This window comes from Mizuhopecten yessoensis, unplaced genomic scaffold (genome assembly GCF_002113885.1).
Source record: "Mizuhopecten yessoensis strain PY_sf001 unplaced genomic scaffold, ASM211388v2 scaffold10863, whole genome shotgun sequence".
NCBI lineage: Eukaryota > Metazoa > Mollusca > Bivalvia > Pectinida > Pectinidae > Mizuhopecten > Mizuhopecten yessoensis.
In genome coordinates this window covers 109,476-134,950 of record NW_018408759.1, presented here as the reverse complement: position 1 = coordinate 134,950, position 25,475 = coordinate 109,476, and the positions used below count along the sequence as shown (strand labels likewise).

General features: G+C 35.2%; 1 long non-coding RNA gene across 1 annotated transcript in view; it reads left to right on the top strand.

Annotated features, from left to right (window-relative positions):
- Nucleotides 1–10,734: 10,734 nt before the first annotated feature.
- Nucleotides 10,735–25,475, top strand: part of LOC110463059 — a 31,083-nt gene continuing 16,342 nt past the window's right edge. Inside the window, exon 1 of the long non-coding RNA XR_002464344.1 lies at nucleotides 10,735–10,987. This is a non-coding gene — a long non-coding RNA (uncharacterized LOC110463059). The remainder of the gene's footprint in view (nucleotides 10,988–25,475) is intronic.

Below are 25,475 nucleotides of genomic sequence, written 5' to 3'. Positions count from 1 at the left end.
TGTCATCGGCATAGCAATGATAGCGAAGGCTATTGCGACGACAAATCTCTCCAATCGGTTTGGAGTACATACAATATTTTCGTGGTGCTAACACCGACCCTTGAGGAACCCCGAAATCTAGTACTTTGTCATGTGAGGTGGCAGATCCGATGGCAACACACTGTTGTCGTTCACTCAGGTATGACTGTATCCAGCATAGTGCGGTATCAGTCACTCCATACGAGTATTCCATACGTTTTCAGTTTGTTTTCAAACTGGTGATTCTAGATTCTGCTGTTTTGGATTTTGGAGATTGTTATGATAGCCAAGATAATAAAGTCTAATTGATATACATTTTGTAGGAAGACACTTTCCTATACTTCTTTGACCAATTGGGCATAAGTAATCTTTTATTGGATTACTTTCATTTGGTTTCGTACTGTACTGAATCCAAGCATTATATTTAGTCTGGCTTTTGTGTCTGGAACAAATCTGACAACGGATGACGTCTAGAGAGTGCTGATTCACCCATATTTCATAATATTTACGAGTTCTGACTTTGCTCTCTTGGAGAGACCTGGTTGTTTTCAGCCTCTGAGCCAAACAGTTTGCTTTTGTAAGTAGAAACTTCATTTGATGTTCGAGTTCTCTCCCTTTTTCGTCAGTTCCCGGTGATATTTGATAAATTAGTCCCCATATCCTATTGAGACATGCAGTCACAATCTTTAGCATTTCCTCAATTATATCACTGAAGCAATTTGATATTAATTGAGTTCTAAAAAATATCCAATGCTTAAGACGGCAATGATAAGACTCTACAATCCAGTGGGATTTTGTAACTATTATGTCAATGTTAGGCTGTGCCTGTAGGTCAGAGTGTTGGTTCTGACCAGTCTTAAGATATGAGTGCATACTGTTATTAATACCAGATGCCTCTAACATTAACAGGACATCTCTAAAACCACGATCAACGACTACAATGTCGTATGCTCCAACCATGTGAGCTTGTCTATGACGTTTTTGTGTAATGCTTGCATCATTTTGGCCTCCAGAGAATGGTCCAACTGTGTCCAAAATGTAGTCATCTAGTAGAGTTACGCTAATAAATTTAAGATAATTACGCTTCTTCTAGCCACCGTAAGATATCTCTGATGCTTGTTGTCAGCATGTTTTTAATATAAATATATGTACCATCTATTAAGACAGTCACTTTGTCCTCAATGAATATTTCTGAGAACAAAGTATTGTGTGAAAGTACCTGTTCCCTACTCAAATGGTCAGGACCAAGGAACACTGGAACTATAGATTTATTTATTGTTTGAACTACAGAATGAAAGGTTTTTGAAATACATGGCAGGGAAATGCCAAATAGAGCTGAGTACTTAATTACAACATTTTTGGGTACACATGGTACTTTGTTGTGCGAAATGAATACTTGAAACCACTTTTTAGTCACCCCTGGGGGAACCCCAGTGGGAACTATTAATTTCGGTTTCAGTCCCAGATTTTGACCTCTGTTGTCTTGGGCTGTAAAGTGTGTGCTTCTGTCGGAATATACCAGGCGCTAATTACAAGCTATTGCATAACTCAGATATCGATTTCCTTTTTAAACATGAAAAGGATAAATCCTTAAGGCGTTCCAAATTTCACACGGGTATTACATATAACCTAAAGATGTTCCGAGTATGAATCAGGCACCTTTGAGGTTCCCGGAGGGGTTCACTGTCGTATTATAAATTGCTATTGATTTATTTAGATCTGTGTAGGTCTGACCAACGAATACCGTTAATATTTGCGTATAGTGCGCACTTTTTTAAAGGAAAAATTAAGTGTCTAGAAAGGGGTGTACACGATACTCAAGAACAATCCAAAACCAAGCCTTGGTCGCGACCATTTTTCGAGGATTTTCGGAAATGTTTTGAATTATCCTCGCAGCAATAAACTGCTAAATTTCTTTGAATAACTCATAATTACATTGCCAATTTAACAATAACGAAAAGTTGAAAGTTAAAGTCATATTATACGATGGAATCGGATAAATAAACTCGAGTAAAGTAGGCCCAACTTTTCAGGATTTTACGTTGTGAATGGATAAATACCACGCATGGGGAAACATAACGAAGAATTGCATCACATTTAGCACTCTGGGGTAAAAATGTCGTTCTTAAAATCATGCTGAACTCTTCAATCTTGACAGTAGGAATGTGTCAAAACGACATTGGTAAAGTGGCGAAGTTAGCAAGTAAGTGTACCGCAAAGAGTGAAGGTCGCGTGATACTATTAACCAGCAGGAATTTACAAGGTGACATCCATGCGAATTGAACCGATACTGATACAACTTTGAGTTTAAAAAATAAATATTTATGGGTTCAAAACAGCCAAATACATTTCTATCTTTTCTTTTCAAAGGAGAATTGCTGAAATCACAATTGTAAGGTGTTCTTCATGTCTCGCGAATCCGGCTGTTGGCGGTCCTCGTCGGACCTGTTTGAGTGACTGCCTTTAGGCGTACACACTCTGCCGATATCGATGACCGATTCAGTCGGACTTGCAGACGATCAGGAAACTACTTGGAAAAGTGTATTTCATAACAAAAAAATAAAAAAAAAATATTCGGATATAAGTTTGAATCTTTTCTGAAACTTATTGTTCAACATCGTTATATTCCAATTACCTGTTCTGCCCATGCCAGGTGACCGTGTCAGCGCGCAGATCTCCCCGTATTCGAGGTGTCAGTCAACGCTAACGTTATATTTGCGACACGCTTTCTTATTAATTCCATGTGTTGGCATGGCTACCTGAACAGCTTGTATGTATTTACACCTGGACATTGTTTACCATTTTGATTGACAGGTGGAAATATATCCGTTGTAGCTTGTTCAATGATTTATCGGAAAATGATCACACAGAGATGGGGTGACTTTCATGTCATTCGGACATATTTCTAGTTATGGACTGAGTTTTTGCATACATATTTAAAAAAACACCACTTCTTCCTACTATAAACAGTTTTGGTATACACGAATAAAAAAAATAAAAAATCCTATATCTTTCATTAAAATTTTCGCAAAATGTTCGATTAAACTCACATTCTGATAAATATATAATCAAAGCACTACAAGAAAGAAAATGCTTTTTTTCCAAGTATTAGGATGCAAAAAATACGATTTTATTTAGAAAAATACTTTCAGGCTGATATTCCATTTTTCGACCACCATGCTGTAATTAGGTTGATGTATCATCTATATAATTAGTAAAGTGATTCAGAAGTCAAATGTATGTCTTAATATTTTCCACTTTTTAATGTCGTCACAGGTTGTGACATTGCGACAGAATGTGTGGATGATTGTTGAGGGACGCCTAGATGACAATGGTTTGTACGTTAACACGCCCACGTGGTAGGTTCGCGTAAATCAAATCCACGTGACAGCCGATCGTACATTTCTGTGCAACTCAAATGTTTATTCTGATTGTGGTTTGAATGTTGAAAAATCTTATTATTTCATGATGTGAATTCGTATTACATACATGAATTGTGACCAAAATGTCAAAGGTAAGCAAACAACCTCCGTATCTATTCCATTGTACCAACATAAACAACAAATTCCAAACTCAAAGCAGAACAGTAAACATAGCACCAGGATTTGAGGAGGAACATAGGACAGGAAAATCACGCGATGACATAAACCTACAGGCAAACTGAAATGCTCTGGAGGAGTAAGCATTTCCTCTATTGTTTGGTTTTGCCGACATTGTGTCTCCCGTCAAATCCAGACAAATTTATTGGTCACCAAGGTCGGGGACGGTTAAAAGGCCATACTCATTATAGACACTGAATTAATAAAGTAGCAAAGCCCTGGTCACTATTCTAAAAGTGAAATAAGCACATATCTAGTTTTTGTACCTTAACATTTACGTCCTCTCTAATTTTATCATTACAGTAGAACTGTATATATTATTTAACAGACAGATTAAGAAAATAATAAACTCTCCAAAATGTGTACACGGGGGGATGATCAAATCAAAACCAAATATTGTATTGTATGCTGTGAGAGTAGCAGTCAGGCTGACCTTCAAGTAATTCAAACTCTACAATTTTTGCACAGAAGTTGCTAGTGAGCAAGGATGCTGCTCTGTATTTTGAAATTAGGGCTCTGTTACCTAGTACTTGTGTTATATTGTCCCAAATACTTCCTACCAAGTGGACATATGAAAGTCAAGGGGGTTATCTGAATAACCACCAGAGTGCGTATAAATAGTACTGTCAACTAGTGGCGATTGTGGTATTGGCTGCTCCAGCAACCCTTTTATTTTATGACGGGGTTGACGGAGTCGTTCACGGTAGAGATTTTCTACGAATTTGATCATATTGTTGCTATTTTATTATGAAATGCAATGATTTTCTTGTATATTAGACGCAAAGAACCGTCTTTTGGTCAGGGTAGTGATTTCCTACTAATTTGAACATGATGTTGCTATATTATTGTGAAGTGTAATGATTTTCTGGCCTGTTTGACATAAAAAAAAACTGTCTCTTGGTCATTGTAGTCATTTCCCTTCCAATTTTATCGAAATGTTGCTATTTTATTATTCTCACTCAAAGAGTCGGCGGGGGATATAGAATTGGGGTTCGTCCGTCCGTCCATGAGTCCGTTCATTGACTTAGTTAAGAAGAATTGATCTTAACTTCATGTAAGGTTAAGAAGAATTGCTCTCATCTACATCTTGCCTACAACAAGTGTTATGTTGATTATACTTGCATCAATTGTGTATCTAGGGTTGCTCTACTGAATGCATATTCCGGATGCTCATATTTATCATATTTTACACTTCATTGACTTGGTAAGGAAGAAGTGCTCTTATCTTCATGTAAGGTTTAGAAGAATTGCTCCTATCTATATCTTGTCTACTACAAGTGATATATTGATTTTACTTGCATCAATTGTGTATAAAGGGTTGCTTTACTTAAATGCATATTGCGTATGCTGATTTTGACCTATAATTTATGCTTCATTTTACGCTTAACAGCCAAAATTGTTGGTGGTAACCTCTTGGTGATTAAGCCATGGCCACTATCGCCAAACACAAAAAGATAGGCATCAGTTTTTGCTGACAATTTGTTGATGAATCTCATTAAATAGAGATTGATAAAATAAATAATTATTTTTGACTTTGTTATCTTTGATAATAGGATATATTTGATAATAAATGAATCTGTTTTTAAGAGTACAAATGAATAGTGTTGTTACACCGGGAAAAAATCAGCAAACAACTTTCCCTTGTCTGCTGCTGATTTTTTTTGTATTGCCAGGTGCACATCTATGGCAGAACAGTCGTCTGGTGTTCTTGGAGTCAGCAAGTCCATTCTGTCATGGTTTCACCAACACCATGTGATCCAGGTGACATTTTTTCAGAGTGTTAGTATTATGGACTATGGACGTTTGGTTGACTGTTATTAGAATGGTTAAGAGGTTGCCAGCAGGAAAAATAGGTATCCACTATATATTTTTAACTTAATGACAGATATTCAAAATGACGACTGATCACAGTCATTTTCAGATCTAATATGTATCTAATTGAGGTGACAGATGTTGTCATACAAATGTATTTATCTATATGAGGTGACATTTTTTGTCATATTTATCTATTTGAGTAAGTGTAGGTTTTAAACTCTTGCTGACAAAGCCATCGTCAAACACAAACAGATAGTTATCAATTTATGTTGAAAATTTGTTGATAAATCTCATTAAAAAGAAATAGATAAAATAAATGGAACATTGTTTTGACTTTGTTATCTCTAATAATATGGAAATAAAAAACATGGAATGTTCAAGCTAATTGCACGTTAGATACAAATTGTATATGTATAATAGTATCTGGTACAAGTTATATGTAATATTAACATATGTATATTATAAATAGTCATTAAGTCTGAATAGAACTATAAGAATGATAACCAAATAAACCAGAACAAAGTGTTTCTGATAGCCGATAGACGAAACAGCAATATAATTTAATAAACAGCAATATAATTTAATAACATACTCTCTCACCAGGCTCCCTCAGTGGTATAATGTTAATGCACACCTGGATTTTTGTCTCATTTTTTTGTGTTGGATATTTCTATAAAGTAATTACATTAGGAACCATTTGCAAACAAAATTTGTTCATAAGTTTAATTTTATATTTATTGAGGAAATAATGTGTTGTTATTATTATTGTTATCTTTGTTTGAAAATGCCGTAAAACTGACTGCTTAGCGGGAATTGACAATGATTTCGCGGAGTAATACCATGTATCAGAGAGTAATTTACCAAACTTATGTTGCTAAAATGATGAAAATTAATGTAATAAAAAGGTTAATCCTTACGTTTCGTAAACAATGCACACGTAAACATTCTTATATAAGGATGTCCTACATAGTACAGTATCGTATAGGTTGTTAACAGTTAGATAGCAACGGTAGCTATATCTACATGTAGATATATACTACAGTAGATTGAAGACAATTAATTCACTCAGTCACATAAATGAAAAACAAAATTGATTAAAACACCTTTGGAATATGGTATCTAATATTTAAGTTGTCAAAATATTAGTTCAGTTTTTACTGCAAATTTCCTGTAGTCATAAATAGCGACATTGAGGTTAAGAATGAAATCGTTAAGTAGACAACATTAAGTCAATCAATTACCGTAGTGACTCATAGTCAGTAATTCTATCAATGAAAAAGATGTATACGGCAGTGAATTTTGGTTGGAACAAAATGCATTAACCCCGTTGATACAGTACAAAAATAAATGTGAAAGACAGCGGTGATAATTTTAGTATTAAAATTAAATTACCATCCTTGTATTCACATCTAAAGATGATTGATATCACAAAAACAAAACTCGACAATAGTTATGATTTATTAATCTATCTATATGTTTTTCTAAAAAATAAACAAGTTTAAATTTAATCCTTTTCAGATATAACGCTAAGCTTCCAGCTACGTATGTGCTCCTGTGTATGACAATTGCATCAACATGAACGTATCATAATTAAATAAGACATCAATTACGATTAGTATTCAATGTTGCAGCCAATGTAGGATATTAGTTCCTCATTAGGCTTCCCAGGCGAGGCGAAAAATGGCCATTTAGCAGCGTAATAGGTCGTCCATTAGTAAATCAGCGACTCCATCACTTGGCTCCGACAGAGGACATGTCCACACCGATGACTTCTGTTTACAGTACTGTAAATCAACCAAGCCTTGTGGGTCTGATGCTATGTTGATAAATCTGTTCATTATCAGACACGTTATTTTTCTCAATTTTGTTTAAGAACATGTCTTCTTAGGAGTAACAATCGAATCATGATGCTGATATTGGAATACTAACACAGTAATCACCACGTTGGTAGGTGAACATTAAGGACAGTTTTGTTAACCTGTTATCGGGTTATAATAGCTGGCAATGGAACATAGTACGTTATCGACACAGCCGCAGGACCCGTTGTAATGCCTGATTTACGAATTAATATATAATTAGCGAGAGGTGATAATGAGCGCAGATTTGCTCGCACATAACGGACGCCTCTAGCACAGTAGACAAACAGTATTGATGTATTAGCGTATTAAAATCTGGCCGTACCTTGTCAGGTGTTGTTTGATATCATAATCAATGAATTTTCTGCGTGCCTGACGAGGGACAAGTATAAAAACACTCACGAAAATCATTGTAGACTTACAATAGTGCTTTAACAGTATCAGTAAATGTAACTCGTTTACACACTCATATACACAAATATTATGTATAAATCATATGGTGTTTTTTTAATTACATCTAGCTATTGTTGTTGAATATTACACAATTACCTTATATACGGACTTATGTACGACCCACATAGGTATTACAAAACGATAGATTAAACTTTTATATGGTTAGAAAGAATCAGTAAGAGCATGACGTGGACACAAATAATTGTGAAAGTTCAATAACATGAATCAATATTTAACCATTTAATTTTGTATATTTAAAAATATTCTGTTCTGAAAAAATATAGATCTTGCATATAATTATCACACCAGGTGAGTAATACTTGTATGAGCTATAGGCACCATACCGTCTTACTCGTTAGGATATTAACCATTACACAAAATGTGTTATACTGCTTGTTTAATATCTCCAGCAAACTACCAAGTATCGGAGAGATTTTCATACACCTATTCCGTTAGTTTAACTGAAACACAACAGATCATAATATGAATTCGCGTTTAAATATCGTTTTGATAGTGTCAAAGGAATACTATATTTAAGGATGACAATTTGCTAAAACTCTTGAACCCTTCAAATGATTATGATATGCGCAGTTATGAAGTCTTGGACTTTAAAGTGGTTATCTATAATATTACTTCCTCAGCAAGTTTACGGAGGATGCCAGGGTTGAGGAGCCCTGGGACCATCCCCTTGACAATGTGTTGGCCTCTCACAGGATGAATTTCATTCAACATTCGTCTTTCTTTCACTTTCTTTCTTTCATCATATTTTATAAATTGGATGGAGATGCTAAATCATTTGAACCTAACTTAAAGGACGAACAGTTACGTACATTGGTTATCTATAAATAATGTAACTCTTTCATCTGTAGAATAGGGAAATTCAGCCTAATGGGTTATGAAACCGGGAAAACCAGCGGCTCATTAGATTTCAAATATCTTTAAACAATTGTTAAGGTTTCACAATATGGTCATTTTTCGCATACTTTTAAATATTGAAAATGAAACTTTGGCAGGAAATGGTATAAAAAGTAAAATAGAATCTTTAGCATGAAAAAGTATTTACATTTGCTCATGATCAATAAAAATTCTTTAAACTTAAGGATGTACTCTTCTGAGGTTTCAGTCACGTTCAAGTCTCGTTTTGATCTGGTGTAACGGTTTTTTGTAATATTTAACAAATTATGATAGGTTTAACTGAAAAAAACATGTCAAAAAACTAGATGTCTGTTGTGTGTAGAACATTTTTTACAAGTATTTGAAAAAAAATGATCAATTTGGCGGCCATTTTGAAAAAGTGTATTTATGTGAATTTCTTGCGCTTCACAAAGGGCAAAACTTCACATTTTTGACACTAGATTGATCACTTAAGTTGTCATTGTGTCACCATTTTTAAATGTAGCAGGTTCATTTTTGCTGTACAACTTTATAATGTTCAATATGATTAAAATAATATGCAAAACAATGGAAAAATATATATTATTGGTATTTTTTTTACATACTAGGGTAACTGAAGCACTTTTGATGTTTGACCCCGAAAGCGCTGAAAAATAACACAAATAATAATGGGACAAAAAAAGAAGCACACCGACCCCCCATTTTTGTAGCTGTTTTAGACAGAGAAACACATTTTCTTTTGATTCATTGAATACTAAAAAAGTTAAATACAGGATTTTTTTTATATCAAGCGTTTTCATTAAAAAATAAGGGGTAGGGGTAACTAAAATCGCATTTCTGAGTAAAATGAATAAGATTAAGATATTTTACTTCCATAATTTAAATGAAAATAATATTTTAATCGATTCTACAAACATTCATACATAACTGATAACACACTTGGAAGAAATTGTATGAATTTATTCTGCAAATGGTCAAAACCCGAAAATTAACCTAAAATCACCTATTGTATTAAATTGGTATCTTTGACCGATCATAGCACAAAAACGAACACACGGACATATTTTTTTTTGCATATTCTACTATGCCGTTATCTCCTTTTTCCAAAAATCAATATAAGACAAAAAAGTTTAATACAGGAATTATTTGACTTCTCAGAGGTGTACATCCTTAACAATTAAGCAATCAAAAAACAATTGGTCACTTTTTATTCTTCGAAAATTCAATAGAACGTGATTTGATATGTATAGCTCATGTACGCTAATATTTACACGAACTGTTGACTCCAAGGTAAGCCAGTAACGTCACAGTACCACGTGGCCGGTAACCTCCTTAAAATTCTCGCCAACATCAATATTTAGGAGCGGACACCTTCGATTGCCCGTAACTAGGCAATGGTGTATGTACTAACGACCGTTATTACATGTTTGCATATTTATTGATTTGTATGACTTTTCTCGCATTTTGCATCTGTTTCTTTTTCTCTTGTTGTAAATAAAAACCGCTGGTCAAAATCTTTTGAACCGAAATTTTATTGTTAATATGATTCGAAGGGAGTACGTAAGTACAATATCAAAAGAAGTATAATACGGGAAGAGGAGAGGTCATTGGTTTTCTCAAAGTATTTGATCGGCGGTTTTTTCCAGCTCTTCCCTGGCTAAACTGATCCCTTTTTCATAATTTCTCTTTAAAAAACATTTTGAGAAATACGTAGTATTATCTATGGCAGAATACAGAGTTGAAATGATATAATCTCGTGTTATCAATTACTACTTATGATGGTCATTTCGATTGAGGCGTAGTTTCCTAGCCTGCCCAGTAGAAGTTTCATAACTCCCATATTTATGCGCTGTACCGAGCAACACGAGCTATGCGCTGTACCGAGCAACACGAGCAACAGTTCAGTGTACTGGTTCCATAAGATTATCTAGCATTGGGTGTCTCCTCCGGCGTGTCTATAATACATAATAGTACTTAGCGTATAATTGCTTACGTCAACGCGCTATGATTATCCACAGAGCCTCCATGTTACATAGTTCTTATGATTTTTCCCGTCATATCGATAAAGCATTTGAAATCACTTCTCCTACTGTCTTTGCAGCCAAACAGGTGATGACGCTGCTGGTGGTGTCGGTCTGTGATTGGATACCTGGGCGTGTATACTCGCCCACCACCTGTTAACGCTGCGAAGGTCTGCCTACAACGGGGATGGTGACAAGTATTTAAAAGACGACAGGATAGAAATCTCTCTTTCATTAACAACACTGTGCACGTGGGTCTATTACACTATCGGGGATCTCAATTCAGGAACTTTCTTCTGGCCTCTACTAAGTTACAGCTTCCTCCATACACGTGAGTAGATAATTATCTCGAATTCATATCTATGTTAAATGTAACACAATGATATGTATATGATAAGTATATCTTTTTAAAGTTTGCGTGAACAGGCCAATCATCATTTTAAAGTTTTTAAATACAGATTACACATATATTCAACTATTATTTTAAACAATACTTAAATTATTTCCATGATTAATTATTCTATATGATGCCAATGTAAGGTTGCGGCGATATCGCCCTATCTGCAAATCACAATCGAGTGTTTTTAAAAAATGATGTAAAAAGGAATCCATCTACATAAGCTTTAGATAGTGTTCCAGCATCCATCTGTCGTTTCACATAGTTGACATTTTTTCACCGTTACAATATTAAAATCAAATTAAGGGGAATGATTATAGCAATGATAGTAACTTACACTGTCAAATCATTACATACGTTAAAAATGGTTCGTTACGCGACTAACTATCTCCTAGGGGAAAGATGAACATTAATTGGACAGCATATGTTTCCGATCGTTTACCATGTTGATTCGGTTCAAGAATGGTAGGCTTGCAATGAGTTGTATCCCGTTATAACCCATTAAATAAGACGGAACAAAATCGCTATAAACCATGAAATAGTTCAATCATAAGTAGAGCTATCATATTCAAATATTTCAATAACGATTATTGTAAGTAAATGGACCCGTTACCCAATGTCTTCTTATTATGTAACTTAAACTTAACGCGTTGAAACGTTATGTCAGACACCAACGTTAAATAAGTGACCTCTTTTCGTTATTGTCAGTGATATTGTAATCTTAAAATGGCAACGTACAGTGAAGCATTGTTTCTTTTTTCAATTTAACACTGATTGAGATATATAGCACAGATCAGCACAGTGTCAATGGAGTTAGAGCTGCTTTTACATCGCTATTCCTTACCGTGTTAATAAGTTTACCTTTTATTGTTTAAAAGAAATATTGTGACAATGAATGATAAAAAGGAAAATGTTCTCAAACGTATAATCCCAAATAATTCCATTACTTAAAGTGTAAGTCGGTAAAATGTGGATCAGTATTAGTATTAAAGTGGACTGCATCTTACATCAATACTACTGTACAGAATCGCTTTGCTGTAATACAATAGTCAGAAACAGCTCAACTCGAACATCGTCTTAGAACATCGAAGCGCCTAAAACAAGGATAAGCTACAATATGGCTACAGACTAATTGTTACTTCTGCAATTAATGTACATTTTATTTGAAAAAAATGATACCGCTATAGTACACACACTTAACCTCGTAATAAACGGTAAACCGCTATAGTACACAAACTTTACCTCTTAATAAACGGTAAACCGCTATAGTACACAAACTTAACCTCGTAATAAACGGTAAACCGCTATAGTACACAAACTTAACCTCGTAATAAACGGTATACCGCTATAGTACACAAACTTAACCTCTTAATCAACGGTAAACCGCTATAGTACACAAACTTAACCTCGTAATAAACGGTATACCGCTATAGTACACAAGGTAACCTCTTAATAAACGGTATACCGCTATAGTACACGAACTTAACTCGTAATAAACGGTAAACCGCTATAGTACACAAACTTAACCTCGTAATAAACTGAGTTTTCAAATGTCATCCATCAAGATAATTTCAGTGGCGAATATGTTGTGTCGGTTGAGATTTAAATTGTTACCTCACCTAAAACATAATATTTAAAGTTACCGTTAATATGGGCCATACGTCTTTAAATATGTTCTCAATGTTCTCGGTATTACAATCAGTGTATCAAACGCTATTTGTATAGTGTGTGTTGGTAGATGACACTCAGATGTATAGAGTTTCGGTAGAAGCAGTATTGTATCGCACACTTTGTAAAATACATATAAGATAATAATTGTTAAAAAATCCCATCCCTCTTTTCACTGAATGTATCTGAAAACAGCTAAATTGATATGTAATGGTATTTCGAGGAACTTTCGATAGATACAGAGAATAAGTGATGAGTAAGGAATATGAAGTAGCAGCATGCTTGTTTGTTATTATATCATAAGGTCGGGTGTAATAGTTTTTGTGAGATTCTTTATTAACTATAAAACAATCACTAGAAATACAAAGAAATGACACACCTATAAAAAACGTTTACTGTACAAACAAAGTAAAACATTTTACTATATGTCCGTTGGGTCTATTTAGGACAGAAGAACTAAGCTACACAGGGTTACGCCGATCCATTAACATAGAATATTGTTAAATAGTTATTGAGATCATCGTGCATTGTAAAATGAGCGTAACACACACACACACACATACACAACCACACACACACACACACACACACACACACACTCACACACAGGTGATTGTACCTTGAGCGTTAAGTAATCGACCCAGTAGGCCCAGTACGAATAACACTGCGTCGTTCAGCTGTTTCGTCCTTCTAGGACTCACCGATGATGCTCGAGGCCAAACATTTTGAAGTCGAAATAGGTCTAAACTATTGTTGAAACAGAAGAGGAGGTGCACAAAAACATTTGGTTATTAATTTCAAGAGTATAGAGCACTGGTTAATTTACAATTAATTAGCCAAGGTGTATATTTTGAGATAATAATAATAATAATAATCCGAGGTTCTTTATACCGCTTTATCACAACCTAGTTCGTAAGTCGTCTTAATGCGGTTCACAAATTATTATCCGTGGTTATAGGGCATTTGCAACCAGCCAATATCGTTCCAACTCCCTGGGGAGCATACAGCTGGTGCTGCCATTTCGGCGCTCACAGCTAGCATTCTATAATTCTAGCACTGCCCAACCACGTACTCATTTACAGCTGAGTAGACTGGAACAAGCGGAGTAAAGTATCTTGCTCAAAGATACATTTACAGCACAGTGACTTGCCGTGACTCGAACCCCGCAACCCTTCGGTCACGAGCCCGGCGTCCTACCACTAGACTACCGTGCCTCCTATAAATATGGCCATCAAGGTCACGGCGAACCCAGGACACTAGAAACAATCATCCACCTGCAGAGTCTACCACCTTGTATCTTGAGAGATGAACATAACCCTCACAGAGAATATTGCACCTTAAGAATTTAATTAATCGATACAGTTTGTCAAAATGAGTAACACTGCATCACACAGTGTTTCGTTCTTTTAGAAACATTAATGAGACAGTAGAAGAAGAAATCCCTGGGTAAGTGTTTAGCAATTAATTCTATGCATGTATTGATTAAGAAAATATCGGAATAAAATTGTTTCATTAATGTAAATGATCATAAATATTTAACAGATATAGGATGTTGGCATCTGAGAAGATAGCGTCTCTATCAGCCGCTTTTACTAGACAGTTATGACTGCTGTCATCTGTGAATTCACTTGTACTAACAGATGTTATTACAAGACTAACAGTTATGCATGCTGTCAACCGGGATTAAGCATGGGTTCCAACTATACCTAGCCAGAAGTAGAACAGAACCACACAAACGACGCACACGCCCCCACGATGATGCTTATATAATCAGTTGATCAGTTGATTAATGACGTTAAGGTCCTAACGTTAACTCGGAGTACACGTACCAGTAGCATCAGTCTTTGTGGTGGTAGTTAAGTTACAAGCAGGTCGTTTAATGGTGTAACAGATTTTTGTTTACTGAAAACTGCCATATATAAATGTAGAACGTTACTTCATTTTATATGTAAATGAATATCATGCATTTCCTTTATATTGAGAGGTCGAACATGGAATATATGTTTCATCCTTTCCGCATTAAGTACATTTCGAGTACAGTAATTTTGTTATATAATAGCTGCTTTCACACATGGACCATTTATCATTCCACAGTACTAGCGGTCTATTAACTGTGCAGTTGTCTTTCGTTTTGTTTTGGTGTATCCGTTACTATTGTTCTGTACTTGTATCGAGTTTGAGAACAATTTCTGTCGTGGTGTCCTTCAAATGAGAATGTGTTTCTGTTTTACTCGGTGTATCTTTACAATCAGTATACGTATTGTTCCTCAATATTTCATTAAAAATACAATAAGACAAAACGTTACGTTCAGTAGTACAACCTCGTGTACAAACAAATCACACACTATTGGTGTCTGATTGTACAACAAACATGTTGTTAGGATAGGATTAAATCTTAAAACAGAAAAACGGTGTTTCAGCAATATAAAGGCATTGCAAAATTGACATAATATGAAATAAGATAAATCAGATTTTTTTTTATCTGAGAACTATGTACACATGCTTCCAGTGCTTTACAAGTGGTAAAACGTAAATGAATGATTGGAGAAAGGGATTAATAAATTGGCAATAAACATATTTAATCTAATTGGGATTTAATCACAATGCAGTTAAAAGCAAATGTTGCATTGTAAAGCACATTCCAACATTTTGTTCGTTATATTGGCAAATAAAAAGAATTCTGTACGTTTCATAAAAAACTCATACGCTTATGAGTCTAGAGTGTGTATTACACGTGTTGATAGTTGTTAAAAAGCGCAGGTATTACATAACAAAGTACTGAAACGATGGCAGCTGAAAGTACATACATGTACTATACCACTATTCTGTTCGTGAACAGTAACAAACTAATAATTAAGTTATTATTGTATAATCGAACAAAAACACAGCTCTTGAAAGTGTTGAAATTATCATTTTTATCTATTTAAGGAAATTGTGCATTTTATGTGCAAGTTCGATTTAACAAACTTTGTCCAGAGTAGGAGGTTCAAACGAAGTCTTTATAAAATATACAACCACTAACATGACTATTACGAGATTATAACTAATTAAATGTAACAACATTATCCTGGAGAAACCACCCGTACATAGTATGTTTGAAATCAAACCCCTACTAACGACAACAGCAATACTTATATGACTGTTTCCAGTAAAATGATCGGCCCTGATTTGATAGTCGTGTTGATGCCTTATGTAAGTAGTATCTAGATAGGAACCTAGCCAAGGCCTTTAACATTGCAAAAGAAAATATATAGTATGCTGTTGTTAACGGACGACATGAGCAGATATAAAAATGTGTCGATTTTCACCATTATGCTGACTTAATTCAACAGGCGTCATTATTGATAATTATATCGCATATACAACCTTTTCCTCGGAAAACGACCTACTAGTTGTAACATTAAACATGAAACATAGTAAATCACACAGATCTAACGACTTAATCAACGCTTAATCAACTGTGAAAAATTACTTCCCCAAACATTATAAACAATTGTTCGAGGTATTAGTTTATTGAACTGTCTATGCAGTTCTTAATCTATATCATTAGCAAATGTAGGTAAAATGTATATCAACGATGCACCGTTTCACTGATTCCATCGCGTAATATAAGGGTTTCTTATGTTTACTATTTTTGTACATCATTGTTCAGATATTTTGCAAGTGTTCGGCTTTAATCAGTTTTGTATCCATAAGACTAAGTTCTTTTAAGCAGATATATTACGGTACAACATCGCGGACCAAAACCCAACGTGGTGGTGGATAACGATGTCAATAAATGCCTGTATATATACCGCCACGTAACATAAGTCACAAGGGTAACTTATCAGAGGTGTTAATCAACAAGCTGAATGACATCCTTTTTAAAACAACATCTTTGCCGTTTAAAAATGGCCTTGGAGTTGATAAACATGGGAAATCATTGAGGTAATAAATATTTTAATACGATTACGTTTTAAAATGACCGAACAATGTTAGCCCCGCATGGCTAGGGCTTAAGGTTAATCCTAAATTCATGACCATTAACATGTTTAATCCAGTTCTACGATATATTTCAAAGTATACTAAACTAAACTATCTTTTATCGCCCGTTCCTATAAATACTCCAGTCCAGGGATTCTCAGTGATGGCATTTACAAGACCTACGAGGGCGATCATTCGGTTCAAAGTCGATTAAACTCGTTGATTCTATTATCCGAGTTGAATGTACGATCGTACTAATTATCTAGAACTGAGCAGAAACCCTAGGGACAGCGCAGTCAGATTGAGTTTCATGTAACATGGGATCATGGCACGTGTGGGAAATGTCCCCATCAGGTCGGAACTATCGGACTCCATTATGTTAAACTCTCCCCTGCGATCACACTACTGTCGTATCAGTGTCCGGTAACATCTCCCGTGATTAGTCTGAGTGAGATTGCTGTTTTTGTACATTTACGTTGTAGTACCTAGTACAAAATCGTTATAACTTATCACTGGATTTGAAAGTATCATCTTACAGTTGCAATATATCGTTGTCCGCGACAAATCGCACCATTCTTTGTAAAAACTACATATTTATCATTATTGTTTTCTTATAAAAATGTCACCTTTACTCGAGATAAGTTGTGCTTTGTGGTAAATATATGCGTATAAAAGATATTTTAAATCCTGTCATACAAAGTTTAGAGTTCAGATCGTTTTAAGTCTTGTTTCGTTTTACAATGAACGTTCCACACACACACATACATGTACCTTACCTAAAGAAATTATTATAGATGAAGTACATCGTTTGTATTTCAAAATTAATTACACTGCACCGTACAGCTAGTTCATCCTTATATGACTTTATAAGTGATGCTAGGGGCCAAACCGGCGGCTATAGAAATGAGCCTAAAGTACCATTGAAACAGAAGGGGAGGTGCGTAATAACTCCTTAATTACACAAATTTCAAAAAATGAGACGAGTACTGCCTATACTAGAAAATGTCTTGTACAAAAGATCATTAACCAGATGGAATACGAAGGGGTAGATATACAATTTGCAAAAGTACATATATTATAATCAGTCTATGGTTACAGAAGCGTATTTCATTTTCAGGGTCTCCAATTTCCATGGTAGCAAATGATAAACTTTTCCACAAAATGGATGCTTCATTACGCAAATCATCGGTCTCCAAAGTTCACCGTACGTGGTTTGAAATTTACATCAGAGATTTTGTCTCCAACAACAGTGATCATGACGCCTAATTAATGATTAAATCCTGTTGTTCTAGTTTGCGAAATTATAAAAGCGGTAGTATGACGTAGTGCAAGTAACCTTAGATGGAGAACTTGTATATTATGATAATGAATACAAATTAAATCTTTCGAATTTAGAGTTTTAAAAAAATATTTAAATTGTTAAGCACAATAACGTTTAATCCATAATGTGATGTACTGTATCTAAATATGGCAGCTGTGTTGTTGTTACCGTTTACATGACGTTTCCTGTTCCTGATGACTTATGTGCAATCCCTCAATTAACTCACTTAACGCAATAAAAACAAAAAGGAATATTCCTTTAACCACCAGCAGCTACCATTACAGCAACAGTTGCTAAAGGCATGTTCCATACAGAGCCGTTATCTCCTGGCTGTCCCGGCGCCAAACTTACACACTAAACAATACAAATATAAATGAACTTGTTAGGATTTGTTTGAAACATAAAGGACTTTGTTTGTACTGACATTTAAGTGTAGTTCATAATTATCTTCGAATGAAAATAAAACTCTGACTAGAATTTCGGTTTAAAAGCTGACTATGAATGATTACAGAAAAATGCCCAGATGTTATATAATAGAGTGCACAATGTTCAAATAGGTTCGCATTGGTATGCTGAGAAACCGTTAGCGATAAATTGTGACTTTTTACCACACGCCATTTACGTTTTTAAACCAACCCTAAATTTAAAGATGAGATAATAAAAACAACAAAAAAGAAAGAAAAAAAGGTCGAATGCCCGTGTGCTCTTGTTATTTGTAATTTTAATGAAATAGGTGATTTCTGTTGAAATTCTATCAATTTGATCATACCTAAAAAGCATTCATACCTTATCATCCAATTGTGTGTCAAGAAATATATTACCGTATTGACAAGGAAAAGCAGTTCATTTACGTAAACACATTGAAGACCATTACATGCCCCCCTCATCAAATGGTAGCCCTTGCATCTTTCAGAACAGAGTTGTCAACATTTCCATTTGTTTCCTATGTTAGGTGAAATGGTGCAGGGAAAATAGTGGTGAAATTGCCCGTATGTCCTCAAATGATTAACATCATGCGTAGTGATAAAGCGATGTCGTTGAGAGATTATTATCCGGCCACTTCCGGATACATCAAGTGATTGAACGCAGATATGTGATCCATACACATCTGTTAACGACACGACGAGAGCTAACACAACAAACAGTAGTCCACTCATAGTATATTATCATTGGTTTACCTCTCAGGTAAAGCATGCAGTCGTCAGATGTATTTAGGTTTCATTTCTTTTCGGCGTCACGTGTCTGCCTATTTTTGCCGCAAATATCTGGATACAATTTGTGTAACCTAAAAGAATTTACATACTATTTCAAGACTTGATGAGTATTTCTAATCTAAAGATGGTATGATGCCCAGATGTATACAAGTTTATTCCAGGGTGCGAAGTAGAGCTAGGAGACTATGCCGGTAAGCACCTTGGTTCCCTACCATCATAAATGTTTGAAATAAGCATCTCTTTACATTCAAAACAACGTAGGGCATTCTATTTTACCTTTTTTGGTGTTTTTTTTTTGTTCCTTGTAAATTAATTTAAAAAACATTTTACCAAATGGTAGCCCAGCTAACTTTGCTGGAACAGTGTCTTGCTTTCTATGATTACCATTTCCCAGTAGGGGTAAAAACATCAATCAGACACTATTTGAAATACCCTTAAAGTTAGAGTTTAACATCACTAAACGTGAGACAGAAAGACTGACCAATCTCCAGCTCGAAAACATCTATGTCTGTAGTTATTCTTTGATTATAGTATTGTCCGTCAATTAAAAAATCAAAATATGGTGATCATAACGATAATAAGAATAATATGGAAAATAAGAAAAATATCAACAAACACAAGGTTAAAGCCTAACTCTTGTAACAGTAAACACAAATCGTTTCCAGACACTTTGATCATAAAAAAGAGCGATACTATATTTATTCGCTGAATACGTTTATCGTTTGCTTCAATAAGATGAAATATGTTATTAATATCCAGTGTACCTACTTACTAATAGGAATCGTTATGCCAAGCCTAACTGGAGACGTGTTTGTAACTTTTTGATAGTTTAACCAGCTGTGTCTAGCTCGCGGTTATCATTATTAACCAATACTGCCATGATGGTGATCAAATGCCATTGGTTTTAGTAATTACTTTTCTCGTGATAAAATATCTAGGTTCCAAAAGGTGAACAGAGTATATAAATATGGGCGGTTGTCGAATTGTTCATCCTGATACTGCTGATGCTACAGGGCTGGTCTTTAACGAGGATCTCACGTGAACTAAACGTGCAGGGACGGGCAGTAATAACCGGATTCCCTTTAGCTATCACTGGTTGTGTTCCCAAGTCTACCATGTATACCATTAAATCTAGAAAATCGAGAAGGCCAACGGACGATACGTTCACGCTTCAGAACGGAAACATGGCGTATACCATTTCATCCTTGTAGCAAAACAATATGTTTATAGATCCAAGTCAGAGGATGGTTGCCCAAATAGAGTTTTGAACATCGGTTTTACTTAATAACATGCTTATATAATAGTATGCCTTCCCATTCGTGTAGCGATTAAGTCATAAGGTATTATCTTGCTTTATTACTTTTTTTCAAATGTTTCAGCACGTTTCTAATAAAGAGTATTTTATTACGTACTACACTTCTAGAAATAATGACAAGCTAATTAATCAAAACGCTTCCAACTAATCATTGAACTGCTTTCAGCTATCGTAATAGGTAACAAATGAAAACTTCACGGAGTGTGTTCCTGTAATCCCGATTCAATTCGTATGTCATGCCAAATGAAAGAAGTTAAATACCTTAATGCAGATTGTGGTTATTTTGACAACTACGGTTTAGTTGGTTGGTGTACAGTTGAAACACGTCAAACGTCCTACTTTAATGCAGAGGAGTGTTTTAGTCATGGAATAGTACGTAGCACGTGCTTATTGATACATAAAGTAATCCTTGGGATAAACCTTTATCGGTATATTATCCTTTTTTGTCCTATTTGTCTATAAGTTGGTAGCAGTATAACAAGCTATTTGAACTGTATTGTTTTCTATTACAATTAATCGTTTAAATACTATTAGCCTGCCATTGTGTAATAAGAACATTTGTACTTGTTATATATAATGGACATGTTTCCTTGATTGCGAATGGAACTGCATATTGGAGAGTCGCATAGTGGTAACGCTATGCTAATGGAATTGTTTTCTTTAATTATGTCTCCCCTTCGAATGAAGGGAGACATATTGTATTAGTACTGGTTCTTCATCTTCTTCTTCTTCTTCTTCTAATCTGACCTGTCCGGGCCGTAAATTTCAAACCGTTAAAGATATATACAGAGTTATGGCCCTTTGTTTAATTTTAATACCGAAGTTTGTCTAGAGCATAAGTTCTATGTTATTTCAACTACGTTGACCATTCTTACCAAATGGATGTATCTTGGAAAGGCAGAATTTCTCACACTAAAATAAGATTTTATGCCCCACTATATACAGAGTTATGGCCCTTTGTTTAAATTTAATACAGAAGTTTGTCCACGGCATAACTTCCATGTTATTAGGGCCCCGCATGAAAGATGCGGGTGCCCTATACTAATTCATCCGTCCGTCCGTCACAATCAAACAAGGTATCAACTGACTAAAGGTCAAGGTCACTGGGTCAAAGGTCCAGGTCAATCACTGGGTCAAAGGTCAAGGTCAATTTTTGTATCTTTTCCCTGATGAACATTTTGTTATGACATTATAAAGCAAAGTTGGTTGGAATTTAACAAAGAGTCAACTGACGTAAGCTCAAGGTCACTGGGTCAAAGGTTAAGGTCAAGTTATGTTTCTTTTCACTGGGGAACATTTTGTTATGACACTCTGAAGCAAAGTTGGTCGGAATTAAACAAGGAGTCAGTTGACCAAAGATCAAGGTCACTGGGTCAAAGGTGAAGGTTACATTTTGTATCGTTTCACTGGTGAACATTTCGTTTTGACACTTTGGAGCAATGTTGGTCAGAATTAAATAAGGAGTCAGTTGACCGAAGGTCAAGGTGAAATTTTGTATCTTTTCCCAGATGAACATTTTGTTATGATATTATGAAGCCAAGTTGGTCGGAATTGAAAAATGAGTCAACTGACCACTGGGTTAAAGGTCAAGTCATTTGGATCCAAAGGTCAAAGACAAAGTGGATCTCTCACTTTGACCCTGGCTCTTGATGGGGGTGGTATTTAAGGTGAAATAAAATAAATCAAAGCTAACAAATGAGTATTGCACCGGTATTTACATTTCTGTTAGCCAAGCAAATATGGAAGTGGAAGGAAACATGACGCACATCATAGTACATGTAAAATGTATCTTTTGCTTCCTTGCGATTTTTTTTGTCCAAATGTCAAACTTCAAGCTCAGCTATTTAGGCAGGTTGCTTCTTGATGATTATGGGGATATATTGCCACAAGACGGGGCCCTTACTGACCTGTCAGTGTTCTAGTTCCACCTACGTTGACCAAACTTCTAAAGTTTTAATGTATCTTGGTAAGTAGGAGGGTCAAATTCTATATTCGGGTCTCGTGCCCCACTATATAAAGCGATATGTCCTTTTGTTAATTTTTTATACCGGAGTTTTTCTATTGGCTAATAAGGGGAGACATGTTTTTGTTCACAAAAGCAAAATTCAAGTTTATTTTCTTTTGATATTTATTTCCTTTTTTAATTTGTTTAAAATACATTTCGTTACTTATTCCTTATTTTTAGAATTAATCATCAAATTATTACATATCATTAAAATATTTTCAAGTTCAATTTTTATTTTTTGTATAAAGGTAAAAGGGGTTAGAACATGTATACAATACGATGTAGAAAAATAACGATGACTTACGCTTCAGATTGTGTTCCTTTCATTAAACATATTTAAATGAAAGAGTATAGTCGATGGTTATATTACACACTTTGGCGGTTCCACCAGAGTGTCTATATGGGCATTGCTTTGTGCGTATGTTCAGCTGAAAGTACTCACAGACATTTGATGACGCAGATATGTCATATCTACCTTAAAAGACATAAACCATTCCTAGCTGTCTGTCTCTGAAGCTGATGATACGTCATTAATATTGACGTAGGCAAGATGATTGGTTTAAATATTTAAAATTTAATCGCTCCCGTATGTCCCTTTGGTCCTAACAGCCAACTTAATTGTTAGGTAAGTAATGCAATCACCTGCTCCTCCTAGCTTATGTAATGTCGTGCTTAGTTTAGTCGGAAAGGACATGATAGCTTTATTAAGATCAGTAAATTTTATAAAAACAATAGTTTCAAACATGAATTTATATATTTTATAAAAATTATTAAACAGGTTCTTGTTGGTTCGATTGGAAGAGTGCAAGGGGTCTTAATGTTAAAGGTAAGACGAGCGACTGGTGAAAAACCTACAAAGGCGGTCATGTGACCCATACTCATCATCTGAACACAGAAATCACAGAATTGAATCAAGACAATAATCTGTTCTTCCAAAAACTTTCCCTCGTTGACAGCTCATTTTTTTATGTTTAACGAGTTCAACGGTTACCTCCTGACAATTGCAATAACATTTGTTTCTATGAATGTTTACACTGCCAAATTCGCCATGTTTGACACTGCCAAATTCAAAAACATTTATAAATAACCACGTTCATTTTATGTGTACTGAATGTCGGAAAGTTTATAGCGTCTAAAAGTGGAGTGTAATGGTTTTCCTGAAATCACGCCTACAATGTTCCCCCTTATGAGAATCAGCTCCCATACTTGAACATAAAGTGATGGAAATATAAAACGTTCAGGTCGTAAGTCCAGTACCAGGCGTATAACATTTTGTTTTGTATATTTATATAAATACTCATATTTACAAATATCATACAGGTCTTGAGAATACAGACACAATGTTGGTTATAATCTCACATTTATGCACCTACATGCAAGCGTCAGACGCGATATTTCAAAAGTGCTACGGTATGGTGGGAAAATTTTGATTTTTGTTTTTCGTAACTCAGAATATCGCTATGTGTTTATTATGAAATAAACGGGATTATTTGCTTTACAGTGATAAGGTAGAACAGTTTATGTAAGTACATGTACGTAGTTTTGTCATATTGATAACATCTCATTCGAATGTAATTATTTACAGAGCTGTCCATATTCGAACTTTTGACAGCGAAGGTTGCTAACAAGTGTCCGATCTAGGTTTACAGCCATGTCAGTATTTCACTATTAGAGTTATAGCTATAAACTAGATACTGGTAGAAAAGTTAGAATGTTTTATTGTAGTTGTTGACTTGTTTTGAAAATTGATCAACACGTTATTGAAATAAAACATTTTAAAAATACTAAATTGTGTTTAGCTTATAGCAAACGTTCGCGCTGTGAATATGTGGAAAAAAACCCTGTTTAAAGTCAGTTGTTTTTTGGTGGTGGTGGTGGTGGTGGTGGTGGTGGTATAAGAAATGTGAGGTCCTGAACGTTATACAATCTATTTTGAGACAAGGAGATAATGTTTCTATGCTTAATAGTACAGTGATATTCCCTATGGAATATGGCTGCTAATCAACANTTTATTAGACTTAATTATCTGCCAGACGTCGAATTTCACAGTACAGTCTTGTTGTCACCAGTCAGACGTCAAATTGATATTGATGTTGTCCACTGTTTAAGTATATCATCAGTTGCCATCATGAATTTAATTTCAAATTCATTAAGTCTCGTCCGTGACTCTTGCAGGCACCAGGGCTCCAACTTTTTTGTTTAGGAAACAATGTGCGTTAAATGAGTGTCGATTCCCTTAGCCACTGTCCACCACTGGACAACTCACTTATATCGGGGATAGCTATTACATATGATATCTTTTATGTATCTTTAAACGACTGCTCTAACAGAACGGCACGTAAACATTTACATAACCGTGACTGATTCGGGGTCTAATAGACTCTTCATTGATAGCTGAGCACGTGGCACTTTTGACCGGACATCCGGGTGAATATTGAATCGGAATATATCGGTTAATTTGTTTATCGGATCACGAATTGACTGCGAAAGTCATTCAGAGGGTTCGCCATTTATAAAGCGAATTTGTGATTTGGACACTTACATAATCGACGTGTTCGATCAAGTAGATAATGGTGTTTTGTAGTAAGCACCGCATCAACTGTCTAACTGGCTGGGACTGGTCACAGAAGAGACGACATAGATGATGTGTAAAAGACGAGACGACATAGATGATGTGTAAAAGACGAGACGATGTCCATCACACATTAGCACGGTTCTTGTTTATCAGTTAAAGGAACAGAGACGTAGAGCTGGCCCTTTTCCGATCTACTGGTGTACTGGTATTTCTAGGGAACAAAGTAGCGACCAGACTTTTAGGGGAAAAGGTGTTTCTTTAGTTCAGGACTAATACATCAACTGATGAAATTGTAAAATGACTTTCTTGATTAAATAACATTTATCTTTTTGATAGAGATCAAACATACATTTTAAAATAA